This window comes from Colletes gigas, unplaced genomic scaffold (assembly GCF_013123115.1).
Source record: "Colletes gigas isolate AHSC1104 unplaced genomic scaffold, ASM1312311v1 Colletes_gigas_Sc00027, whole genome shotgun sequence".
Classification (NCBI taxonomy): domain Eukaryota; kingdom Metazoa; phylum Arthropoda; class Insecta; order Hymenoptera; family Colletidae; genus Colletes; species Colletes gigas.
Window position 1 is genome coordinate 2,147,773 of NW_025106656.1, and position 23,227 is coordinate 2,170,999.

Below are 23,227 nucleotides of genomic sequence, written 5' to 3' on the forward strand. Positions count from 1 at the left end.
TTGTACGTTCCGCGCTACGAGGGAACTTTTTAACGTCATCGCTTGTCGGAAATTTGTCTTCGGTCTGTCCCGATAAGCCAGAACCTCGAATATCCACGCAGCGACGGGCTCTTTCGAGATTTCGTGCCTCGGACCGAGTCCGGGGCTAACTTTATCCACCGCCAAAAGACCTTCGAGACTCCTCACACGTTCGATACATTGTTCTTTACACTCCATGTTAGGGGCTTTAGAATTCTATGTATTAGGATCTTGGATGAAATAACTTGGATGTAATTCTTTGTTCGGTAATTTTATTTTACAAGAAAGATACTCTTGGGAGATGAGACGAGTAAACTTCATACACCACTAAAGGACCTTTGGGGCTCCTCAGTCATTCGATACATTGTTCTTTACACTTCATGTTAGGGACTTTAGAATTCTACGTGTTAGGATTATGGATGAAATAGTTTCAATATAATTCTCTGCTCGGTTATTTTATTTTACAAGAAAGGTACTATTGTGAGACAAAGTCTGCACGATCTACGTAATTCCATCTTTTTAGGTTCTTCAAGCCAAGAACCGAGAACCTACACACTGGAAGTAATTTTCTTTGCCCCTTGCGTCGTTTAACTTGTTGGTACTGTGTCAAATCTCGTCTTGCAATAGTATATCTCACTTTTAAAGCGTCCCTGCAGCGACTGACTCGACTGCCGAGGAGGGTACGCGACGCCAGTCCAAATCCCCAATTCCTGACATTTCATACTCGAATTGAATTTTTGTTTTAAACTAAATGTATTTTTCGATATTAAAATTGTACTTTTTTCGAGGAATCTCGGCAATCTCTGACTCTGGCCTCTATTTGTACCTTGGGCGCTAGCAACAAGGCAACATCCGAGGCAAAAAGAGAAGGCATCTCGCAGGCAACCCCGAAAGGGATTAAGCGTTACGAGTCAACCCCGACGGAGCGCTGATCGAGCGAGATCGGAAGGCGGTATCGTAAATCATGTAACCCAATTCAATAAAGTACTATGCTCTTTCCCTCTAACCAGCGCCAGCAGGTACAACCCGAAGAAATCCCGAATGTGTCCATAACTCAGCGGGTCTCTCCGCCGGTCCTCTGGATCTACCTTCTCGATCCTCTCGCGATCGTACGTATAAGTTTAAAACATACGCGGATGGGTTCTTTTTTCCTCTCCCTGTTCGCCCCTTCCTCCTTCTTATTTCTTGCTCTGGGTCAGCCGACACGGTATATCAGCCGCGTTCGCAGCACACGCTGGCGCACGTGAACTCGGTCTACGCGTGCGTGCTGTCGGATTTGTAGAACAATATTATCGGTCACGACTGCGAATGCACCGTAGCCAGCACGCGTGTCCCTGTTACGACCGCGTAGGCTCCAAATCGAACTCAATCAACGGGCTTTTGCTGTTACCCGGCTCGTGTTCCCACCGAATCGTTCGCAAGGAAAAGAGATCTATGATCTCGGGGCAATAACAATATCTCAGCTCCTACGCCGCTCATTCTAGGGTAAAACGCAACGAGGGGAGAAAGTAACAATTTGAATATTTTAAAATATCGTGTTCTAGCTTAAGGTTGTCAAAACAATTCTCACGGTAGATGTTAACAGAATTTTGTCTTTCAGGTTCTTCCGAGCCCCAAGCTGAGACGTGCGGGAGAAGAGTGTCGCGTAAATGGAGGGATCGGTGTACACGACTCGCGTGTCAGCAGGGACGTTTCGAAACAATCGTAACTCATGAAAATAATGGAAGAAGAAAAAAGAAGCGACCGATAAGAGCGAAGGGCAAGGGGAAAGGGAACAGGGTGCAGCCTCGTTGTACGCGTAGAAGTGGGAACGGCGTTGTGTTGCGGCTGACAGCAGGAGTCTCGGGTTAGGAACTTAAATCATCGGGTAACAACGACGGTATCGACGACGGTGACGATCGATGAGACCATAGGCTCGGATCTCCGCATCGATCACTCGTGAGAAGAGATCGATACACGGACGGCACGCGGATATAGGGGAGTACGACGTTCGTTGCTGGAAAATATATGGCCACGTGGTACGGTGACACGAGAGGAACACAAGAGACGTGTCCGCGTCTCGATTTTTCTGGCCGCGCGGACGATGAAACGCGCCGAGGGCCGCGCGGACGTTCGCCGATTCTTTCATTCCGCGTCGTTTCCTGGACCGATAAATGGGTCAGGGAGGTCGTCTAGGATTCGCCCAAGATCGGTACGGTGCGCGACGAGCCATGGGCGATCACGATCGACGCCAATAAATAAACGGGCGGGGTGAAGGGCGGCGGGCAATTAAGAGAGACATCAGGCGACTAATGAGGTTGCGCGGCGACGAGCACCGCTCCTCGGCAACAGCGTCGGCGTGGCACGGCGTGGCGTGGTACCACGGAGGACGGAATCCAACGTGGAACAGAGAAGGAAGACACGGTCACGCGTAGAATCGGCCTCGGCAGTTCGGAGCACTGGAACAACGATACCGAATCACGATATCGAGTGAGTGATTCCGACGGAGCTGGAAGAAGTCATGAAGAGAGAAGAAGGGGTATATATATATATATAATACGTGGATAGGTTTGTGTGTGCACGTATACATATAAACGATGGATGGATTTGAACGGTCGAAGCAATAGGACCGCTGCTGTGGGGCAGAAGACAATGCGGCATAAATCACGAACGGCAGCAGGACGCCAGCCGCCGTGCCGATCGGTCGATACACTCCGATACACGCTCGACGAACTAATTGCCCGTTGTGTCTATGGGAGGGTAGAAATCGCGGTCTGATTGCCACGAGAATTGAGGAAGGAAGTCGTGTGCCTCCAGTCTGACGATCCACCGAGAACGGATAATCATCTTGCACGGAGGTGCGGTTACTCGCTCGAACGAGGTTCATCTTCGTAACAACCGGAGTAGGGAACCGTACGTGGCCGATCGATCCGAGGATATTGCTTAATATTATTCGCTACGACGACGCGTCTCACGATGCTAACCAAACAACGGTTGAATTCGGAGCGCATAGCCCGTCGACTCGCCGCGAATAATCGCAAACGGCTGTAGGGCGGTAGGAAGCATCATTCGAGGAATCGAGGCGGAGGAAGCTTACACAGCAGAATTCAATATCGTCTCCTCGACGGTTTCCCCTCATAACCAATACGATATGAAGCGTATATTCCGCCTTGGAGCAAAGAAACCATAAAACCCCTATGAGCGATCGTAAGCGGAAAACGAAGAAGAGGCTGGAGCGGAGGCCTTTACCCTAGGATCGAGCGCGAGCGGCCGGCAGAGAAACCGTTTCCGGGTAGAAGGATCCACCGGTGCGGTTAGCACGATGCCCCAAAGCGGGTTGACCTCGAGAGACCGGTAGAGTCCGTAGGTCCAGGACGGTCGGAGCTGAGACCATCGTCCCTCTAATCTTGGCTGTTGTTGTGTATGTATGGTTACCGGGGTCCGTGGCTATGAAGAAGAGCGTCGCTCGGCTACGAACTTCGACTGCGGAGAAAGACTGGAGAAAGAGAAAGAGAAGAGGAGTGAAGAAAAGGAAAGGGAGGAACAAGAGGACCCAAGAGAACCGAGGCATCTAGATCGCGGCGCAACGTCGCGTCCGCTTCTCTTGGACGAAGACTCGAAAAATGGCCTCGGGTCGGTTTCCGGGTCACGCGTTCGTCGGGACGGTCGAGTATCAGGTGTCATTACCATTGCCTCGACTCGTTGGTACGGCTTCGCTCGATACGCTGCAGGGATGTCTCTACCCGAAGCGGGATTCGCCGCTGAGAAAACGACGAGTACCGTATGTTCTACGGCCACTAGGGCACGAAGCGAATCTAGATGTGGAACGTCCAAGTGTTCCCAGTCACGCCCTCGCACGATTTTGCGTCTGTTAGAATGGCTGTTCATTGAAACAAAGTATCGTCGTGCCCGACCGGGGAATACCATTGTCCGTGTTTAGGTGCGTTGACATACAGGGTGTTCGCTGCTAATGGCAATCACCCTTTTACGGACCGCGCCGGATAAAAGACCAGACGGTGACGAAACTCCGCAGGCTTGTCGTCGCTGTTATTAATCCCTTCACGCTCGGTTACTTTTCAAACGTAAATGCGCTAATTTTGTAAGAGATACCACTTTATAGTCGACGTTTTCGATATACCGAGCAGATATAAGCTACTATTCTATTTTCTAAGGGCGTCCGCGCCCGGAGGCGCGTGTCCTTTCCGGTCCTTGCCTTGTCACGGCCCTGGGCAGGACTGTGCCGCGCGAACGAACCCACTCGAGTCGATGTTCCGAGTATCCCGGACATGGGAACAATGACCAATCGATCGAAGAATCCTGGAGGTTAAGTTTGATCGTTCGATGACCGATCAGAGGTCACGTCATTCCGTGGAGATCGAAGAGATGTCATTGGACGGCCCGTTATTCTCGGATACTCCGAGAACAGTCCCTCACGATCGAAACACCACCTGCGAAAGACAAGTACCCTGCAATCCTGCTGTTAAACCTACGTCGACTTAAAATCGTAACATGGACCCCATGGCGGAGTTTGACCCCAAACGTAAGTCAGACAAACTTTAAATCACTTTTAATATAAAAATATCGGTACCTTAAATAAAGATTCAACGCTCGTTTTAACGAACGAATTAAATTAATTAATATGTTTGTTGGGTGGAACGCGAGTTAAAGGGGCCGTGGACCGTTTGAGTGCTTCGTAATGTATGGATTTAAAAATGTCAGGATCGCAGACGAAGTTACAGTTTTGTTTCTATAAATAGTAATAACTAAATGAAACCTGTTTTTCTGAGAAACGCTGGAACTGGACGCACAATGTGCCGTAAGGGATCGATAAGGTATCTCGTAGCTAAGAATTCCGTTTCTAATGGGGCACATAAGAGGACGCGTTGCAACCGGTTCGACCTCAGTCTCGCTGTCATCTACGTTGACTGATCAACATCATTAAGCGGATCCTCCCGTGTACCTAACACAGATCAATGGGATCTTAATCGAAGGAGGAATCTCGATCGTCGTGCTTGAAATGTTAATGGGGCCTGTCCGATGATATTCGGTAGCGCGAACGAGCCAAATAACTCGTTCTCCTCGGGGACCAGCTCCGCGTCGTTCGTTCTTTTTTTTTCTCTCTCTCTCCGGGCTTAATGTGTCCTCGTGCTTTCGACGAGAGGGCCCCGGTGATCGTCCAGAAGAATAAACTGATTTCGCGGAATAATAAAGGCGAAATGGAAACCACGAAACGTAGCCGACGAACTTTCACTTCTGACATCAGCCGGCCGTGGATCCATTACGGTCTTTGTCGTGTTTCGCGTTGCTCAAAAAACCGGAGGAGGCGCCCATTCTCGGGAACTGTTGGCGAAAATTGGTCCCGTTTCGAGTCCGTTCGCCGGTTCACACGAGGAGCCATTCGATCTCTCACGACCCAGAGGCGACACGTAAAATTGGAAAATCCCGTCGCATTGTGTTGGCGGTTCGCGCGACACTCATTCATTGGGATCATAAAAGGTCACTTTACAAGTTTCACCCACTTTATGAAATCCTTTGTGCCGGGAAGATTTAGCCGGCACGCTCGAGTGCTTCAGCACGAAAACAGGTCCGAGATCCGAGATTTATAGGGAAGAATACACACGCTAGAGATCCCCAGAAGTTTTATATAATTTCTACTTTTATACATTTGTCTACGCTTAGCGTAAAAAATAATTCTTCTTTTTCGTCTCTAACGCGGGGTAGAAAATAAACTTCGGCGCTTAACGTAACACGACTGACGATCAAACGTTGACCGTGACTCGCTCTCGTGGCCGATTTGCAAGAGCAGATAACAGCACTCAAGTTCCGCGTACTTGTCTCTCGTGTTGATAGTCCGGTACTTAATTTTTCGACGACTCGCGCGAGGAAAGATCCTCGAAACATTCCAGAAGCGCCACGTCTTTGTGGCTTTTAGCTTTCCTTCGGCCAATACCTGAAAACGTGCCATTAAAAAATTAATGGGTCCTCGAAGGTATAGTGCACATCCTTGCACGGTGTATTACGTGCCTGAGTGGAGAAAGAATGCGAAGAAGAAGAAGAAGGAATGAACGAGCCGAGAGAAGTGGGACGAGGGGGCGTCCAGGTAACACGGGTTAGGTTTAAGGTACTCCAGAAACTCCATAAAGTAATCCGACTTTGGCAGCGGGTCGCATACACTGTACGTTCCTGCAACCTGCGACCGTAAAAACCGAATAATGGTCTCATTCATCCGAGTAACGAAAACCTCCGGTGGACCAGTATCCGTTTCTGATTGGTCGACGTTTGTAAAACCATTGTATCGATCTCAATAGTTACGGAGACCGAATTCCATTCCGCGTTAATCTTCCCTGCGCGAACAATATTTATCTTCAAATTTAAAACGTGTTTCCTTTTCCAAATTTTTTCAAATCTATCTTTCTGTCGCGACAGTGGCGTGTTATAGGAGGGTTGTGTCTCGATAGAGGGGATGATCGAATTGGCAACTGTTAACACCGTGCACCTTGGCGAGCCTCGTTTCTCGTTACGAGAACATAACTCATGAACAATGGCCGCGAGAATCTCTCGAACCGAATGAATAGCATTCCGGCCGCAGGCGGACTTGGACGTTCGTATTTTGAATCCCGCTAGCTGTACGTGCGCGCACGCTGGCTCTCGCGCCGCTCACGGACATCGCGAATTAACGAATTGCGATTTATGAATGTTCACGGTATCGGTAATTGGCAGCGAGTATAGAGACGCTCCGGGCTGTGTGGGCGTCGCTGGGTCCACCGTCTTGGGACTCGTCCTTCGGTTCAGTGCCTTGCACGTCGATGAGCGTACCAAGACTGACTCCATAAATCACTCTGGATTCCACGCATTCCCGGCATTGTAGGTCGGTACACTTGTTCCAACGACCATTCTTTCGTCCATTCATGGTTCCGCGACAATGGCTTGCACCTTACGTTTTCCATAGAACCCTGGATGTACCCTATACATAGGTCCGGTACACGAGAGACGTCGGACACAGGTCCAACCGTTCTCCTCCATTCAGAGTAAAAACGAAGGGAGAATAGAAAAGAGAGATCTCTCTACCCCGAGCGTTCATGGTTCCTCTCGATCGTGTCGTCACGGTATCGAGAATTATCTCGCGGTCTTCTTGTTGATTTTATCGTGTTTACATTTCGAGGAACGTCGTTTTCTTTCTGGAGAAGAGACCTGTCCGGTTCCTCTTTCTTCCTTTTCCCGTACGGATTTACTTCTTACTACGCGACTCTATTCTTACGAAAGAACGCCCCCACACTGCGAACCGATGCACCCTAGATCCCTCTATCCGTGTCCAACGTTCGTCGAGCGAATCGAATAATAGACTACGGGGACCTTTCTTGAGCGAGCCGGAGCACAATTGTGAGTACATAAAAAAAAAAGGAGAAGAAAATCAAGCCGAACCTTGAAATCTGGCTTATCGCGGAGACTACACCTGATACAATCTCCTTTATTTTTCTTCTCCATTTTCCACGCTTCATTTCCCACCGAACCGTGTCGAAGGACTTCTCGTCCACGACATACTCGTTCGGAGCAGGTATGTCTGGTTGGGTTCCTCAACAGATTACTTTGTAATTGATTTTGAGATTGATCAAGCATCAAAGAAAAGTGCTCTTACAGTTATATTTTAATCGACCGTAAACGCAAACGGACGATGCTTTCGAGATTCTCGGTTCGCCGTTCGGGCGCAGCACACGCCAAAACGTGTTTCCATGCTCGAGCAAATTTGTGATGTAAATATCATCGCGTCTACGTTTTTATCATATTAGAGCAAATTTGTAGGAGGCTTTGGGGCACGGTTCGGTCCCGCGCATTCCTGGCAACGAATCCCCTGTACACGGGGCATTATTCAGTCGTTGGACTGGCTTTTTTACCAGCCTCGCCTCGCTGCTAATCTCTCGTCTCCGACTCCTTCCACCCTCCCCCCCTCCCCCTGACCCGTTTCGTCGCTCCTTTCGTTCTTCCGTACAATGCACTTTTTCCTCGAGTCTTGTTGTTGACAAGTTTTTTTCTCGGGTGCGACTCGCCGCGCGCATCCCGCGAACTCCCTACGCCGCTCGACGACCGGGCCCCCGTTTCGGGGCCCGTCGGCGGCGGAGGAGGGTGGAGGGGGGCCTCTGAAGTTTCGCCGCCGCGTTGTCTATCCTTGCGACGAGTTCGCTTTTACGCGGATTCGGGTCCTTTGTCGCCGGGGCGTCGTGACGAAGCGGCGACACCTATGCAGAAAACGCAAAGGGACCGACCACACCTGATTCCCGGGGCCTCTTTGAGCCGCGAGGAATTTCAAATTGCGCACCAGCCGCCCGTTGGAACGTCGTCCTTTGCCGCTGGGAGTAGAAAGTCGCGCCTTATCCGAACGAATGGTTTTGCTATTCGTTCGAGGGACTCGTGAGCCTCGTGATAGGCTCCTCGGGCGGAAGATTGGATTCTTACGGAGCCAGGAAACGGCGAAAAGTGGCGCCGTTTTCGACCCTTCTTAACCCCGTAACCCTCGCTATCCCAGACATTTTTAATACTTCTTCGTTGTAGTAACATTTCACAATAGTATATTTAACACGTTGACTGCTCTCTGCCTATGGATATTCTCGATATTTTTTCAAATTATAGCACAACAAATAGAAATATTCAATAGTTGGTATACTTGTTATTTTGTAGTATTTCTAATGGCAATTACATTATTTATTTATTTATTTGTTTGACTCTAACAATCTGATTGCTTCCGCCTTAAATCTATCAGAGGATACATTAAATAAATTTAAGTCGGCAAGTGAGTTGGCTAAATGACAAATTCTGCTAAATGGATCAGTAAGATCGAAATTAGAAGTGTAACGTGTAGGTTTAAAAAGTGGGTGAAGTCTCGAATTTCTAGCAGGAACGTTAAAATTCACTAAACCCATAACCTGAGGATTAAATCCTGAACTATTAATTGCTCTTTGTAAGAAGCATAGATCATGGCCATAGTTATGGTCAGTTCTAGCCTTAGTTAGTTCAACCTTACATGCTAAGAAACGCAAAAATTTATGCTGAGTCCTTTTTAATTGTTGCTTATACTTAATCGAGTAGAGAGATCATATAACAAGACGCATATATTCTAAATGAGGTGTTTTGTTGGCCGATGATGATATTCTGTTAATGTGATCAGAATAGGAAATGATGAGTTAAATGAAACCTCTAGATCAGTAACATCGTTTATAGATGCTATAATGTTGCCGGATAATTTGTATGAAAATATTCATTTATTGTAAGCGTTTTAAAAACATATTGTAGGATCGAGGCGCCGGTCACCAGTGACCACCATGACAGTCAACGTGTTAATACAAGCGGAGAAATAACTTAGGAAATATTTTCGAACTTTTCTCATCGCATCTGGAAGAGATGACACGGTCGTCGAGCACCTTGTACGATTTATCCAAACGAACGATTTTATTTCCCGTTCCAGGAACTCTGGCGATGGACTCGTCAAGCCGGAGAATTTTATTTTTAAAAGGAGGAACCCTTTTTAATTTGTTCGATTAGTTTCTTTCGGGGAATATAGTGTCCCACCGTTCCAAATAGCCCGTCCTTGAGACTCCATTGTCCCGGAGGAATAATACTAGAGCGCCGCAGGACACCGGTGCAGCGTTCATTCATTCCTTTCCCACAGAGTTGCCCGAATCTTGGAAACCTTTTTCTATTCTCCGTGTTTTTTCCGCCCTTCCCCTTCCTGTCGAGGAGAAGGACTCTGCATGGGAATGTACTTCGAACGGGCAGACGGACGTTTTCCGTGGTTTTTCCCGTGCTTTCTTTATTCGTAAAACTCCGAGATCATCTCCGATGCCCCCGTTGTCGCGGGCTTTCGCAATCCTTTCAGATTTTCACGTAAGATTTCTCACCTTTTTCACACCTCGGCACCCCCGTTCGAACGTAATATCCTTTCGTGCTCGTCAAACAAATCTTGGTTTCTTTTTTTAAGATCTTCCTTGCTTTTTGCTTTTATAAGGGTGGAACAGGATCGCATGGAATAATATTTTTCAGCTTGTACCTTTCAAACGTATGACGATACACAGTGTCCCGGTTACGGTGCACCAAATAACCTGGTGAATTATAAAAATTAAACTGAAGCAACCTGCCGCGCGATACTCCAATCGCTGCGAAAGATTCGAAAGGCGGTTTGTTCGTCGAATTATTTATCCTCGGTTCGCGCCGTTCACTTGGATCGATACGAAATCCACGGAGTTAACGGTAGGAAGATAAAGGACGAAAGGCGGAGTCCTCAGTCGCTGGCACAGAAACGCAGAAATTATTCTAACCGCCTGGCCTGCAGGCAACGCGATCAGAGTTAACGGTCTTTACACGCGGAAATGGTTTTAAGATTCCCCCATCGGTCGCCCTTCGTTTCCCGAAAGGTCAATCCTTTCGCCTTGAGCCAGAATTTCTGCGGTTAAAAGTACCAGCGCCCGAGTGATTAACCCTAGGGACCCCGGCGTAAACGTAGTGAGTCCATATTACTCTGTTCTAATCCCCCCGTCGCTGGAATTCCACTTTACTTTTCGAGAATTACACGAAGATAATGTGAAACACGATTCCTCGAATATAATTAACTTAAACGGAAGACGCGGAGGCTCTACGGACTTAAAAATTTTCATATTTTCACGAAGCGGATGCTAACAGGATCATTCGAAACGGGGGATAATTTCTAGCGACATTATTCGCCTGCTGGTCAAACAAACCGCGTGTGCCTTTAATATGAAAGACTTGGAAGACGGATCTTCCGTAAGAAGAAGAAGATATATCGAAGGATGCACTCGAGCTCGTGTTCTTAACCACTTAGTTATCTACCGCGACCCTTGGAAATGGAAGAGGACCGAAAGAGGGTGCCGAAGAGCCATATGGCACCTTTGGGACGCGTGGCACAAAGAGGGACGGCGCCGTTTTTAATTGCACCATGTGGCCACCCGAAGAAGGTCGATACGCGAAGGCCCAGGCTCATTTCTAGCCGCAACTGTCAGGCCCCCGCTAGTTATGGCTGACCGTGTGTTCTCTATTTGATTTTTACCGACGACACCGAGTCGACTTCGCAGGTAAAGATGTCAGCTGCTGAATCCTCGCAGCGACGTCACGATGACGTCGCGCATTTAGATATCCAATCTACAGGTTCCTCCATGACTCTTCACAACCATCGTTCGTCATGGTAATTTTAATTTTATCTATCGAAATATGGTTTAATCGTCGCAAGTTCTTGATGTCAAGTTTCACAATTATTCGTCATCAAGTTTTATAAATAAAATTCAACACATTTTTACGTTCACGAGGTATTCGTAAGACAAAATTATTTTTCGTAACCATTTCTTGTACGGTCTTTAAACAAAATTAAATAGTATACGTTTGAAAAATTCCATGTAAGAAAATGTTTTCGTCTGTCTTTGCCAGGTCTGGACTTAAGGTTCTTCGTGTGTTGATTTTTTAATTTAACTACTACAAGAACCAAGAGTTTTCTAACACATTTCAGCTCGACCATTCTTTCAGTCTTTCGTGTACATTTGTTTTCCCAATTTCCAGGACGACGCCCACGACGAATAGCAAACTCCCCGCAATATATCATAGCACAAGTTCAGCGTCCACATGGCGCGTGTCTGGTGCTATATATGGACCCTCTAGGGATCTCTAAACGAGCTATCCGCCACCTTGCCAATAATAAATCGATCCTCGTGCGGGGAAAACGACCGAGTTTATCCACCCCCTTGGGTTCGACCACCTTGCTCAGTGGATGGTCGATCCTCGAGGGTCCGCAGACCAAGTTCGGTCTCTTCTGGTCAGCCCACCTGTCTCGAAGTTTTCGTAATTGCTGGAAAACATCAGACCCCACCTAATGGACATTTAATGTCAGGTTGGACACGTTTCGGAAAATATCTTTGTCTCGATCTACGATCGTTTCTCAAACGGGCTTCGTCCGCGTCAAACGTTATTCGAGATAGAATAAACGTACCCACTACCGGTATTCATAATAAATGTTTCGTCGAGAACGAGGTTGTACAGATAAAACGCGAAACGAACGGGGTAAACAAAAATCTGTTCGATCGAGCGTCACGACGAGACCGAGTAGGTTAATAAATAAACGTGTTGTGTGTCGCGCCGGTCGGTTATCTATTATCCGAATGAAATTTTGTCCATCTCTGCCCCAGCGGGAAGTCGTGCCGTATCCCCCCCCCCCCTCGGTCGTCGTGCCTTTCGAAAGCACTTTATATAAGTGGATTTAATTCCTCGGCGTGTCCTCCGATTCAATAATAGCGAGACAATGATCTTGATCCACTTTCTTGCGACAGGCTACCATCGGCCGACAGAAGTCACGAGCCCCGGCCACGCCTAGCGACATTATGTTCAGAATTCAGCAACGTTGTCTTCCAGGATCTTGATCGGAGGCGGCCGCGGTGTTCTCGTTGCGACCAAATGCGTGGGATCGCGAATACAGTTGAATTTCGTGGCGCGGGGCCACACACGTCGCGCTACAGGTTATCCTGACGAAGGATTTGCCATGAAACGAGCGAGATTGTAAGCGCGACGCACAATGAAACGCGCATGAGAGAACCCGGGGGATTTACAGCCTTTTCTTCGGGGTACCCTGTGCGTACCACGGCCACGCACAATAGCACGTGTTGCGCGACCGCCAGTGCTTACCACTTGTTTCGCATTGTGGACGTGCACGGGGAACCAATGTCTCAGCAGTTCGCCTTTGATTACGCGATATCAGCCACCCAGGACATCGTTGCACGCGCGCATTGAGCTATCGAGGCACCAACAGTTTCACACGAGTCTGACTTAAACTTCATACACCCGTCCATTCGTGGTTTTTTAGTTGTTTCGATACATTTTATGTTCTTTTTATAAGCGTGGAAAATCCTCAGATACTCCGAGATTTAGGGGTGGTGCAGTGTCAGGGTTTTGCTAATTAACTCCTTGCCCTACGATTTGAAGTCAAACAGCGTGAGTCAAAAATTTAAACAAAACTGCCCAGCCTTCGAGCCATTCCACGGTGGCACGTGGTGTTTACATTTGGTCCCACACGTGATCTCACACGTGATAATCAGTTTTGGTCAAAGGGTTAAGAACCACACGATGGTCCACCTCAGGGTAGGGTGCATCTGGGAATCGTCATCATTCACTGCCCCCTTTTTACGTCAGCCTGCATCGATCAAATCGCTCGCGCGAGGGATGGGGAATTGGTGGCCCTGCGGCCCAGCGTCCTACTCCTAATTTCTTGTTTCGCTCAAACGTACTATACAAACCCAGAAAGACGATTAGTGAAACGACTCCGACTCTCTAGCTTCGATTTCTTCTGACGAGTAAAAATTGTATCCGGGTGTAATCTATTTTTATTATTTAAGGGAAAAGGAATTGGTCGCTCTGCGTTTAGCTCCGCGTCTCGACGGATACCGATTTAAAATCGTCCCTCGGAGGGTCAGTAACCATGAAACGTGATTCCTTTAACTCCTCGTTCCCAATGTGATTGTAATATAGTCGTTTTGTAACTGTCAGAAGCAAGGTTAAAGTCCCGTAAAGGGACACCGTGGCTAAGTAATCTTTCAATGTATACACGAAGACAGGACGCGAGGTACCCTTTAAAAATGATACGGGAGAACGAACGAGAGAGGAAACATATAGACGTCACCCTCCGGCGGTGTCATGTCGGAGGTGTCCGACTTTTTGTCAGATCATAGACTTTGTCCTCGTATAGTCTTGGCCCTCCGAAGCACAATGGCAGGTCCGCGATGCAGTCGGAGGATGCTGAATGCGATTAAATGACCTCCATTCATGGTAGATCGCCCACCATTCCATTGAAGAAACGACCCCGGCTGTGCCCACTCCACATTTGGACCACTAAGCTGAGGTGTAGGTGCACGACCGGAATGACTCCTCGGGTAACGAGTGACTTTGCCTTTTATTATTATAATACGTCGAGGAAACGGTCCTTTGTTTCCTGCTTTCAGCCAATCCCGGCCGTTCTCCGTGCTTCGTGGAAACGGTTACGTCTCGTTGTTCTAATAAATTGAGGTGCAAGGCCTGATACTTGGACGCGTTAGTGTTCCTTCTTGTTGAATATTTATTTGCCAAATAAATACGACAGAGTTTTGACCTAAGTATATACTTAATTAATGTAGTTTTACGAAACGAAAATGCTGTTCAGGGGGTGCAATAAACGAGTGTCCTCTTCAGGTAGTACTGACCTTTGCAAGGAAGGGGTCTGCATCAATGCTTACTTTCAACACTTTTATTCAGAAATAAACCGATTACAGATATTTACGTGTTACAAATTTTTCTCGGTAAAGTTTAGAATGTTGGTACAAGTCCCAGGTGCTGGTTACTTATCTCGAATAGCGGAGGCGACGTTTTCACGATGGCGACAATAGACGACGCGTGCTTTCAGTTGGTGTAAAAATCGCGGTACCGAACCGGGGGGATAAACAATCTTCCCCTTTTAATGAACAAGTGCAGCCGCTTTACCGCAAAGGATCTTTGGCTTCGAACCGCGGTAGCCGGTGCAACGATGCATAGCATTGCGGACGAAGGTTGGACGCTGTCCTCGTCTCCTGTCTTGTAACTGACGCGCGGAGACAGTTTGAAAACTGTTAAATAGCTCGGCAGCGGATAGTTTGTGCTAGAGACGAAAGGTGCCGCCGTCTCTTTGCGCTTCCAACAGTTGCTACCACCCCCTCCTATCCCTGTCGCCCGATCGTACTCAACGTTCGACCAACGTTTCGTTCCGTTTCGTTAATTAACGTTGAAACCGGCCCGATCGGTTAATGTTAATTGCGCCAGCGGTTGGCCAACCTGCGTCGCCTTGTCGGTAGGCGTGCCTCTCCACGTGTCGTTAATGCCTCGTTCCGTATATATATTCGCTTCGCCGCGCTTTATTTCAGATCTCGAGCAGACACTTTTTTTTTTCTTTTCACCCGCGCCCATATTTCCTGATCGCCCGACGCGTTTCGTGTCCCATCAATTTTCAGCCGGCAATTTCCGCGCGTTTCGCGCTCGGCCGTTTATACTTTCTCCACGACGGATAATAATAACGGTTAAAAGCAAACGCTACCGGCCGATCGTATTTTAGATCAACGCGCGAGATTAATACTAGGACCGCTGCTTCTCGTCCAATTATTTCGAATATTAGTCCGATAAATATTCTCTCTTTTTATTTTAAATCGTATTTACGACAATTATCATTGAAAAACTTCATGAAATGGTCTGACAAAGATTTAATGTAAAATTTACACGCGGGAGAAAAGAAGGCAGGACCGCGTCATTTCCGCGAGGAAAAGTTCGGTCATATAACGAGGGAATATTGCATGTTCGTGTAAATAGAGCAACCGGGTGGTCCGAAAACGTTCCGTTATAATTGGTTACGGTTTATCCTGGAACCTTGTTAAACGGATGACTTTTCTTGACCCGGGACCACGTGGGCTACGATGAAAATCAAGGATCACGTGGGTTTTTTTCGACGACGATGCAGCGGCGAGCAGTATGCGCGCATTCGCCGGGCTGCAGAACGAAGGGCATCGACGAGGTTGGCTTACTGTACGCCAGCAACGGCCGATCGGCTATCTGCGACTAATTAACACGGCCCGTTAATGAAGCCCACGTATGAGCCGCGCACGTACCTAGTCGTTCTCGCTCTCCCTCGGTTTCCGTCACCCTTTCACCCCGTTCTCTTTCTCGCTCGCTACGTACGAGACTTCGCTTAGCCATAATCACGGTACCCGATATATACCGACACGGTATTCGCGCGCGGCGCCTAATTAGCGGTTCTCCTTCCCCCCCTCCCTCCCCCGCCTCTCGTTCCACGCTCTCGCAGGTTCCTACCCTCGCTTTTTTGCCTTTTTTCCTTTTCTCCCTCGGTTTGTATGAAGTTAACCGGGCGTACGCCTCACTTCGCACTTTCGAGACGGGGGCTCGGTCCCCGCCCAAATTCAAACTAATTGTGCAATTAGCGGGGGCAGGTAACTCGTTAGGCGAACGGAATATTTGATGAGCTGTTTGCCAACCAGGAAATATAAAATTTATATCAACGATTCCGATTCCGTTTCGGGATACTGATCACGCGTAATAGCAACAGGCGACGACGATCCTCGCGAAGCAATCCCCCGGAAAGCCGGATGACTTTCCGGATGATCCTTCGGTGTTCCGTAAAAATTTGCTCGGATAATCCGGTGGTTTCTCAGAGGGTTCTAGCGTGTGGCTAAAACGGTATACTGCGCGCGGCATTGGCGAAACCGTGACGAAACTACGGACACAACGCTGCTCCCGGTCTAGAATGGTCTTAATCCAATTCCACAAGTATTCAGACCGAGCCGTTTCCTGTCCATTCGCACCGTACCGACAAACTAGAAGCTGGTACGTTCCTACACGCTCACACGGGCCCTTGAACGCGTCTATATGCGTGCATCCATTCGCGTTGCGTCCAGGGTTTCATAAACTGGATTACGCTGCGAAGCGTCCGCCCGAGACGAGAAAGCATCCGGCTCTCCGAAAGGAGACAGGGCATTCAAAACGACTCTCTTCGCCCTTTCCTCCCTTCGTCGAGGAACTCTTCTATCCACCTTTATTCCTTGTCTCTTCGTTCCTTGTTCGTCTTATTCTCCGCCTCCTACTCCGCCACCGACATCCTCCTCACACGATCTTGTTTCTTTCGCAGAGACAGGATACGGAGACTGACGGACAGGAATCACGATCCCCTTTGTCCGTCCCGCGGGCTCCGACCTGGCCGATTTCAACCCGGCATTCCTCTCACGTTTCGAATGTTCGGGTAAAACACCGTGTCTACGAGATGATGCGCTATCACCGGTATCATTAAACCGCGCGTTATTCCACCCGACCGCGATCATATTTTCTTGCCAGGACCCAGCGCTCATTCATCGCCACTGGGACCGTATCATGGCAATCTGAAAGACAGGTAGCTGAAATAATTCTGAGTTCAACTTTTAAGCGTCCTTCGACTCCTTTGGTAGAAATACTGTTAACCATTTTACCTTATGACAAACATCCAGAGCAAGAAAATAAATGTAACAGGAGGGGCGAGTAGGTGAAATAATTTCAAGTTGTCTATCGACACTTTTGATAGAAATACTGTCAACAATTTTACTTCTAATGAAAGATGGGTGGGTGAAATATACTTTTGGTAGAAATCCGGAACAAGAAAATGGTTATTTTAGATTGCAAAAAAATACAAATTTCAATCGAACAATTGTCAGGGTTGGCGGTCGTCTATTATTCGGATTGAATTTCGCTCGTCTCCGAAGCGGAGATACGGCCAATTCTGAGCGTAGCGTCGCGGAACACCAATTAGCAGAGAGTTCTCGGAGCTTCGAAATTGGGAATGGGGGTAGGTGGAGGAACGGGTACGGTAGATGCGTCAAGACGACCAGTTCGATTGCTTCGTTTTGTCTCGTTAGGATACACGTTGGGGGGACACGCGTCGCGACCTGTTCTCGATCGACGTGGCTGACACCTCGAGGCTGTAGGTAAGCGTACAAGGTGGACGGAGGTAACGCGTTCGGTGACACTGCGCCTTAATAAATGCGATTGGTCCGCACGCGCGTACGTCGTGTTCGATGGAGGGCATCCCCCCCGCGTGAAAAAGAAGAAAAAACGAACCAGGGAGTTGTTGCGTCGCGAGTTCAGATTTTTTTTTTTCGTATACTTTATTACGAGCTTTACAATTTGTCCAGCGGACGGTCAAAACTTTTAGCTCACAGTTGGCTTAAAATAGCGTTGCTAGATCAGTTCGTCCACTTCTGATGGTAACTGATTTGTGCATGTCAAATATTTGTGTCATTGTTAAACTTCTCAAAATGACTGATCCAAGATCGATTCCAGAATCAGACGTCCCCGACGGAAGGCTGAGAAAGCAACCAGGAAATGACGTGACCAAAATGCGGTATATTTTCTGGTCGAAGCGAAACAAAAACGAAGAGAGAAGAAGAAGACAATCCTAGTCGGCGTGGAATATCGTTGTTTTGACACTTCGCTGAGTGACGTTCACAGATGTCGCGTGACAGTTTCTCGTGTCCCCTGACTCGCATCTGGGATCTCGTTCTTGACGTTCCTCGGACCGTCCCTTCCCTGTCACTCTTCCTTCTGGTTTCCTTGTCGCAGAAGGACCAGGAAAAAGAGGCTGACGGCGCGGAAGAGCAAGAAGAAGACGACGAAGAAGAGGAGGTGGATCCATCATTGATGCCACGTCGTGCGGGCCATGGGTGGAATTTTAAGCAGCAACATCTTGTCGAGCTCGGGATATCGGCTCTTTTTTGCTCGATACGGCCCTAATTTCGCGCGCTGGGTGGCGTGTCGGCTTGTCAAAGAGTTTCCACGGTAGTAGAGAACGTTCTAACCACGGTTCCTTTCACAAAGAGTGACCGGAACCCCGTGCTATTACGGTGAACCGCGGGTCGTGTCCTCGAGCCCCGTGGCAATCGATCCAGACGTTAGAATGAACTTTCTTTCCGATACAACCGCGAGATTATTCCCCGGGGTTTGTTCAATGAAATGTCGAACGGTGAACATTGTTCGTAAAATAGACGATATACAGCGCTGATCGTTGAAACTGGAACGCAAAGATTCGATAGAGGTGAACGTTGAATGCTCTAATGAAATTTACTATTCCTCGATTCTCATTTTCTTCTCGCAGATAAGTATCTACAAATTTTGTAAATTCAGCGCGGTCCATATTTATATACATACATTACATAATAGGTACATTTGTCTAAAAACAATAGATGTCACGCGTTTGTTTACCTGTGCACATATTAACGTAGATCGCGTACTACCTTAACAGAGGGTATCTTGAACCACCGAATAACTGTTCAGAGTATTAACAATTTCAATAAGGCAACTACCGACACATAAAACGAAACGTAAAAGTTCCAGGACCGGCGAGTTCCCGTTTTAGGCGGCGGCGTTTCTTTCGCGAAATTCCGTTGGTACCGAGAATCACGAAAACTACGATATTTTCAGCGGCGTTCGTCTCGTTTTGGTGAATCAGTGGCACGTTGAAGGTACGCGGCGTCGGTAGAAATCCACTCGGAGTGCGTCGGAAGGGAGCCCCGTCTTCCGTAGTCGTTTCGTTCTCGGTGTTCCTCGCCTCCTTCTTCGTCTCCTTCTTCTTTTCGGAGCGAGCAAGAGATTCGTGAAGATAGCTCGGCACGGTAGCTCGTCAGAGGGCTGCGATGAACCTTCCGTGTGCCGTAGCACGTGCGTGTTTCAGCGATAGCATCGGTCGTAACTCGATATTGTTTCACTCAAACAAATTAGGGGAATCCTGGACCCGGGGTAGAGACCGCGGGTTTCCAGGGTTCAAGTCCACTTGGCTTTCTTCTCGGAACAAGAAGGTAGCCACATTCTTGGGCCGGTTGCGCGCTATAGAAAGAGTTACGTGGCAACTTACAGGTACAGCGGACTCGTTTATTCTCCCTTTAAACTCTTCATCTCGGGTCCTTCCCTTTCGCGGCGTAATTTTTCGTCAGCGGTTAAGTGGGGAACTTCAAAGCGGTGACAGTGCAAACATTCATCATAAAATTGATCGTAATGCCGGCTGTAAATTATCGCGCCGCTAACTCGATACGTATACACCTGCGAAGATTATCATAACACGTTGTGTCAGCCGCTGCTCACATACTTATGATAATGATTCGCGCGCGAGAGCCACCGACGTCGAATCCCGCTCCGGTCCGAGGACCCTAAAAGGACAATTCACGAAAATCGCCATCTTTGGCGCACCGGAAAAGAACGATTTTTACGTAACGCGACCCTCTGCTTCTCGAGTCTTTTTAAACTCCGTTTCGACTCAAGATTTATAGTCCTTTTTAACCTCTGCAGCACTATAGTGGCTCTAAACTCATAGTTTGCTCACTCTGTCGTACAGAGAAACAGCCGCGCATAAAATTCAGTCATGCCTAAGGGGTTAAGAAGAATTCGACACGTTTCTAAAATTGTTCGATTCGGACCACCGTAATGGCGTCCGCTCGTTAGGTCAGGCCGGAGCAAAGGAACGGGAGAAGGTTGCAGTGTTTCGCGAACTCTCCTTGTAAATCACGCCTGGCCGGCGGCGATATAATTGTCGGCGTTAATAAACTCACGATGTCGACGCGGCCGTGTTTATGCGCCTTTATGCACAGTCCGCGAACCTTTCTAAGGGTGTTCTTCGGCGGCGCGTTAACGCGAAACCGCGCGTTAACGCGCCGCCATCGTACCTGCCGGTCGTTAAGTTAAGTGATCTGTAAGCCGAGACGGATTTTCATGCTTACACCGCGGCATTACTGGAGCACAGAATCAGAACGTGGCGAGTCGTTTCGTATCCAAACAAGAAACCTTCATGGTTTTTGCCACGTCCACGGGCGCAGCGAGAATTGATTATGTATTTATCTTCCACCCCATTACTGTCCTCTCCTTCGTTAACCAATTCTTAAATCTTCGCCGCTGATAGAAATTATTACAAACGAGCAAGTGCTGTTTTGTTCGATGGTGTCCCATTAACGTTCCACTACCTCGAAACGATCGTACGAAGCTTCTTTGTTATTTAAACATTGGCGATTTTCAGAGGAAGAATTTTGTTGTCTATCTTTATGTAACCATCGTGAAAGCTTCAGTTAGCCACCTTGTCCCAAGCTTTGGACCAATGTGTTTCAACCCTTAAGTGGATTATTGGGGCTGCTGTGGCCCTCCACAAGTTTAAACTAATAATTGTTTACTATATATCAATGTAATTATTTACAAATATATGTCATCCTCCATTAGCTCATAATATTTTAAATGCTTTGAAGGAAAATTGATTTCCATTCACCAATTTGGTAAAAGTCAACATTAAGTAAAATAATTCAGTTGTCGTGATACATTTCGCTTACTGAACGGCTAGTCGTAGCTGTTTGACTCGTAGTAACGAGCTCGATGTAAACAGATCTGACCTGAAATAATATAAACTTTATGCGTAAGGTTTACGGTGCTCAAATGGTGCCAGAAAAGGCAGTCGAGTTTCAGATCTCGTGCTGTGGACATGTAAGATATTCTAACTGTGCTTTCCTGAAAGAGTTATATTTTGTGGTATCGAAATCATTTTCGGGTAAGTTTTATACGTGTGACGAAAGAATGGTGTACTTGTCCCTCACGAAGTTCGACGGGCTTGAAATATGTTGCAATAAACAATATTTTGTACAACTTTTTTCTATATATATAATAAATGATCGACTTTAGTTTCCAATTCGATCACCTATTATACGTATAGGAAAAAATTGTTCAAGATATCTTTATAACATATTTCAAACCCATCAATATCCGTGAGAGAGCGATCTTTCAACAGGTTGACCAAAAGGATGATTAGTTATAAAAAATTTATTTAGTAATTTTATCTATTAATCTCAAATATATCAGAATATACGTAGTAAAACAGTAAAGCGTACCGTAAGGTGCTGTTGAAGAAAATACTATGCCTGGTCCATCAACAGAATCATGAGAAAAGCGGATTAATAAAGGGACGTGTCTTTCAAATATGCCGAAAATGTATGTAAAGAACATTAAAAAATAATTTCTAGTGACTATTTAAAATAAGGAAGCATTGTGTACTTTGTACTTGACATTGGTCGTAAATTAATCTCACCTACCTTAGTTTTTAAATTTGTAATATCTTCATGTATTTCTAAACTTATTACACTATAAAACAATTGGTATTTTAAAGAATCTGTTGCATGGTAAGTGGAAGAGAGAGATGACTTTATGAATTCACATGGACCCAACAACTGAACTAAGATCTAGAGTCCACTTAAGGGTAAAATTGGAAGCGATCCGACGATTGTCGATCCCGTCGCTGAACAGCATCCATCGAGGCGTCGCGTCGGTCGCGCGCCAGTTCAATAAACGACGTTTTGTCGGACTTACTCGTAAAATCGTTGCGTTCGCGCAACCATGCCTGTCGGTTCATCTTTTCTGATCGGTTGAACGAAACGGGTTCAACACCCAGCATCGCTAGGGTGATGAGATTCGAAACGTGTCTGCCACCCAAGTTGTCGGAGCTCAGTGCCCCCATATTTGACGTACACGCCTTTTGACAAGTTTGCACTGCGAACATGTTGCCGCGGTGCGTTAGACTCGGCGATATTCAGTGCCCGTGTCGCGTTGGCAATGAGACGTCGATCAGGAAGCGGTGAATGCAACGAATCTACGTACGCGTAAATAGAAAACTCCATAATCGCGTCGCCTAACCGCATAAACTTTCACGAAAGTATCCCGTTGTAGAAACATGTTCGATGATACTCTTTTTCTACAATATTCTCGTCGTCCCGTTCGATCAATTCCATGCACCTATTGGCACCTATTTTTACCCCCGGATAACTGCAACCGTAACAAGAAGAAGCGTCGTAAAATATAACTGTTTGGGATATGGACGTTATTGGAATTGTAGGGCTATGGGAAGTATGATCAAATTAAACAACAATATTTAACTGTATAAATATTTAGTTTTTATTAAAAAACATGAAGATATATCTAAGACATCTGTTCTGTACGAGACACCCTGGCAACGAACTCTTATTTATGTATAATAAACACCACGAGTTCGTAGAACCAAAACAGGAAAGAAACTCTGGATATACACATCGTCACTGGGGTTTGATTTTTGTAACGTCACGTGACGGTTAGGGAATTCAACAGACATATATATTGCTTTAGCGAATAAACGATGCTCCAAGGTCCGGTTAAGCCTCATCGAACCGACGACCGTGTGAACGGTAATTAATCGCCGATAGTTTTTCGCGACGGAACGGGAGCGGCGCGGTTCTGCTAAGTAATTATTTCAGATCGATCGGGAACATTAATTCCTCTATATTCCCGAGCGTGGAGCTTTTCATTAGATGCATTAACATATCCCTGTATTCTCTCTATCCTCGGGCGAGTCGCATAAATTGCCGGCGCGATTTTAACGCGATCTTTTAAACTTTTACGAGGGATATTACGAACTGGCCGTCGGATGACAAATTGCTACTGGATTCCCGGTCATTGATCGTACCGCGATATTACAACGACTCTAATTAGCGATGTTCCAGTAACGTGGTCCAATAAGTTCGAAGGGAAAGGTTTACCACCAATTGCCAAGCAAATGGACAGTGGAAGTAATCGAACCTCCCATGCTCGGTCAATAAATTCATGCTCTGATTGCGGGTAAAATCTGCAATTACCGGTGGCCATCATGCGTGAAGAT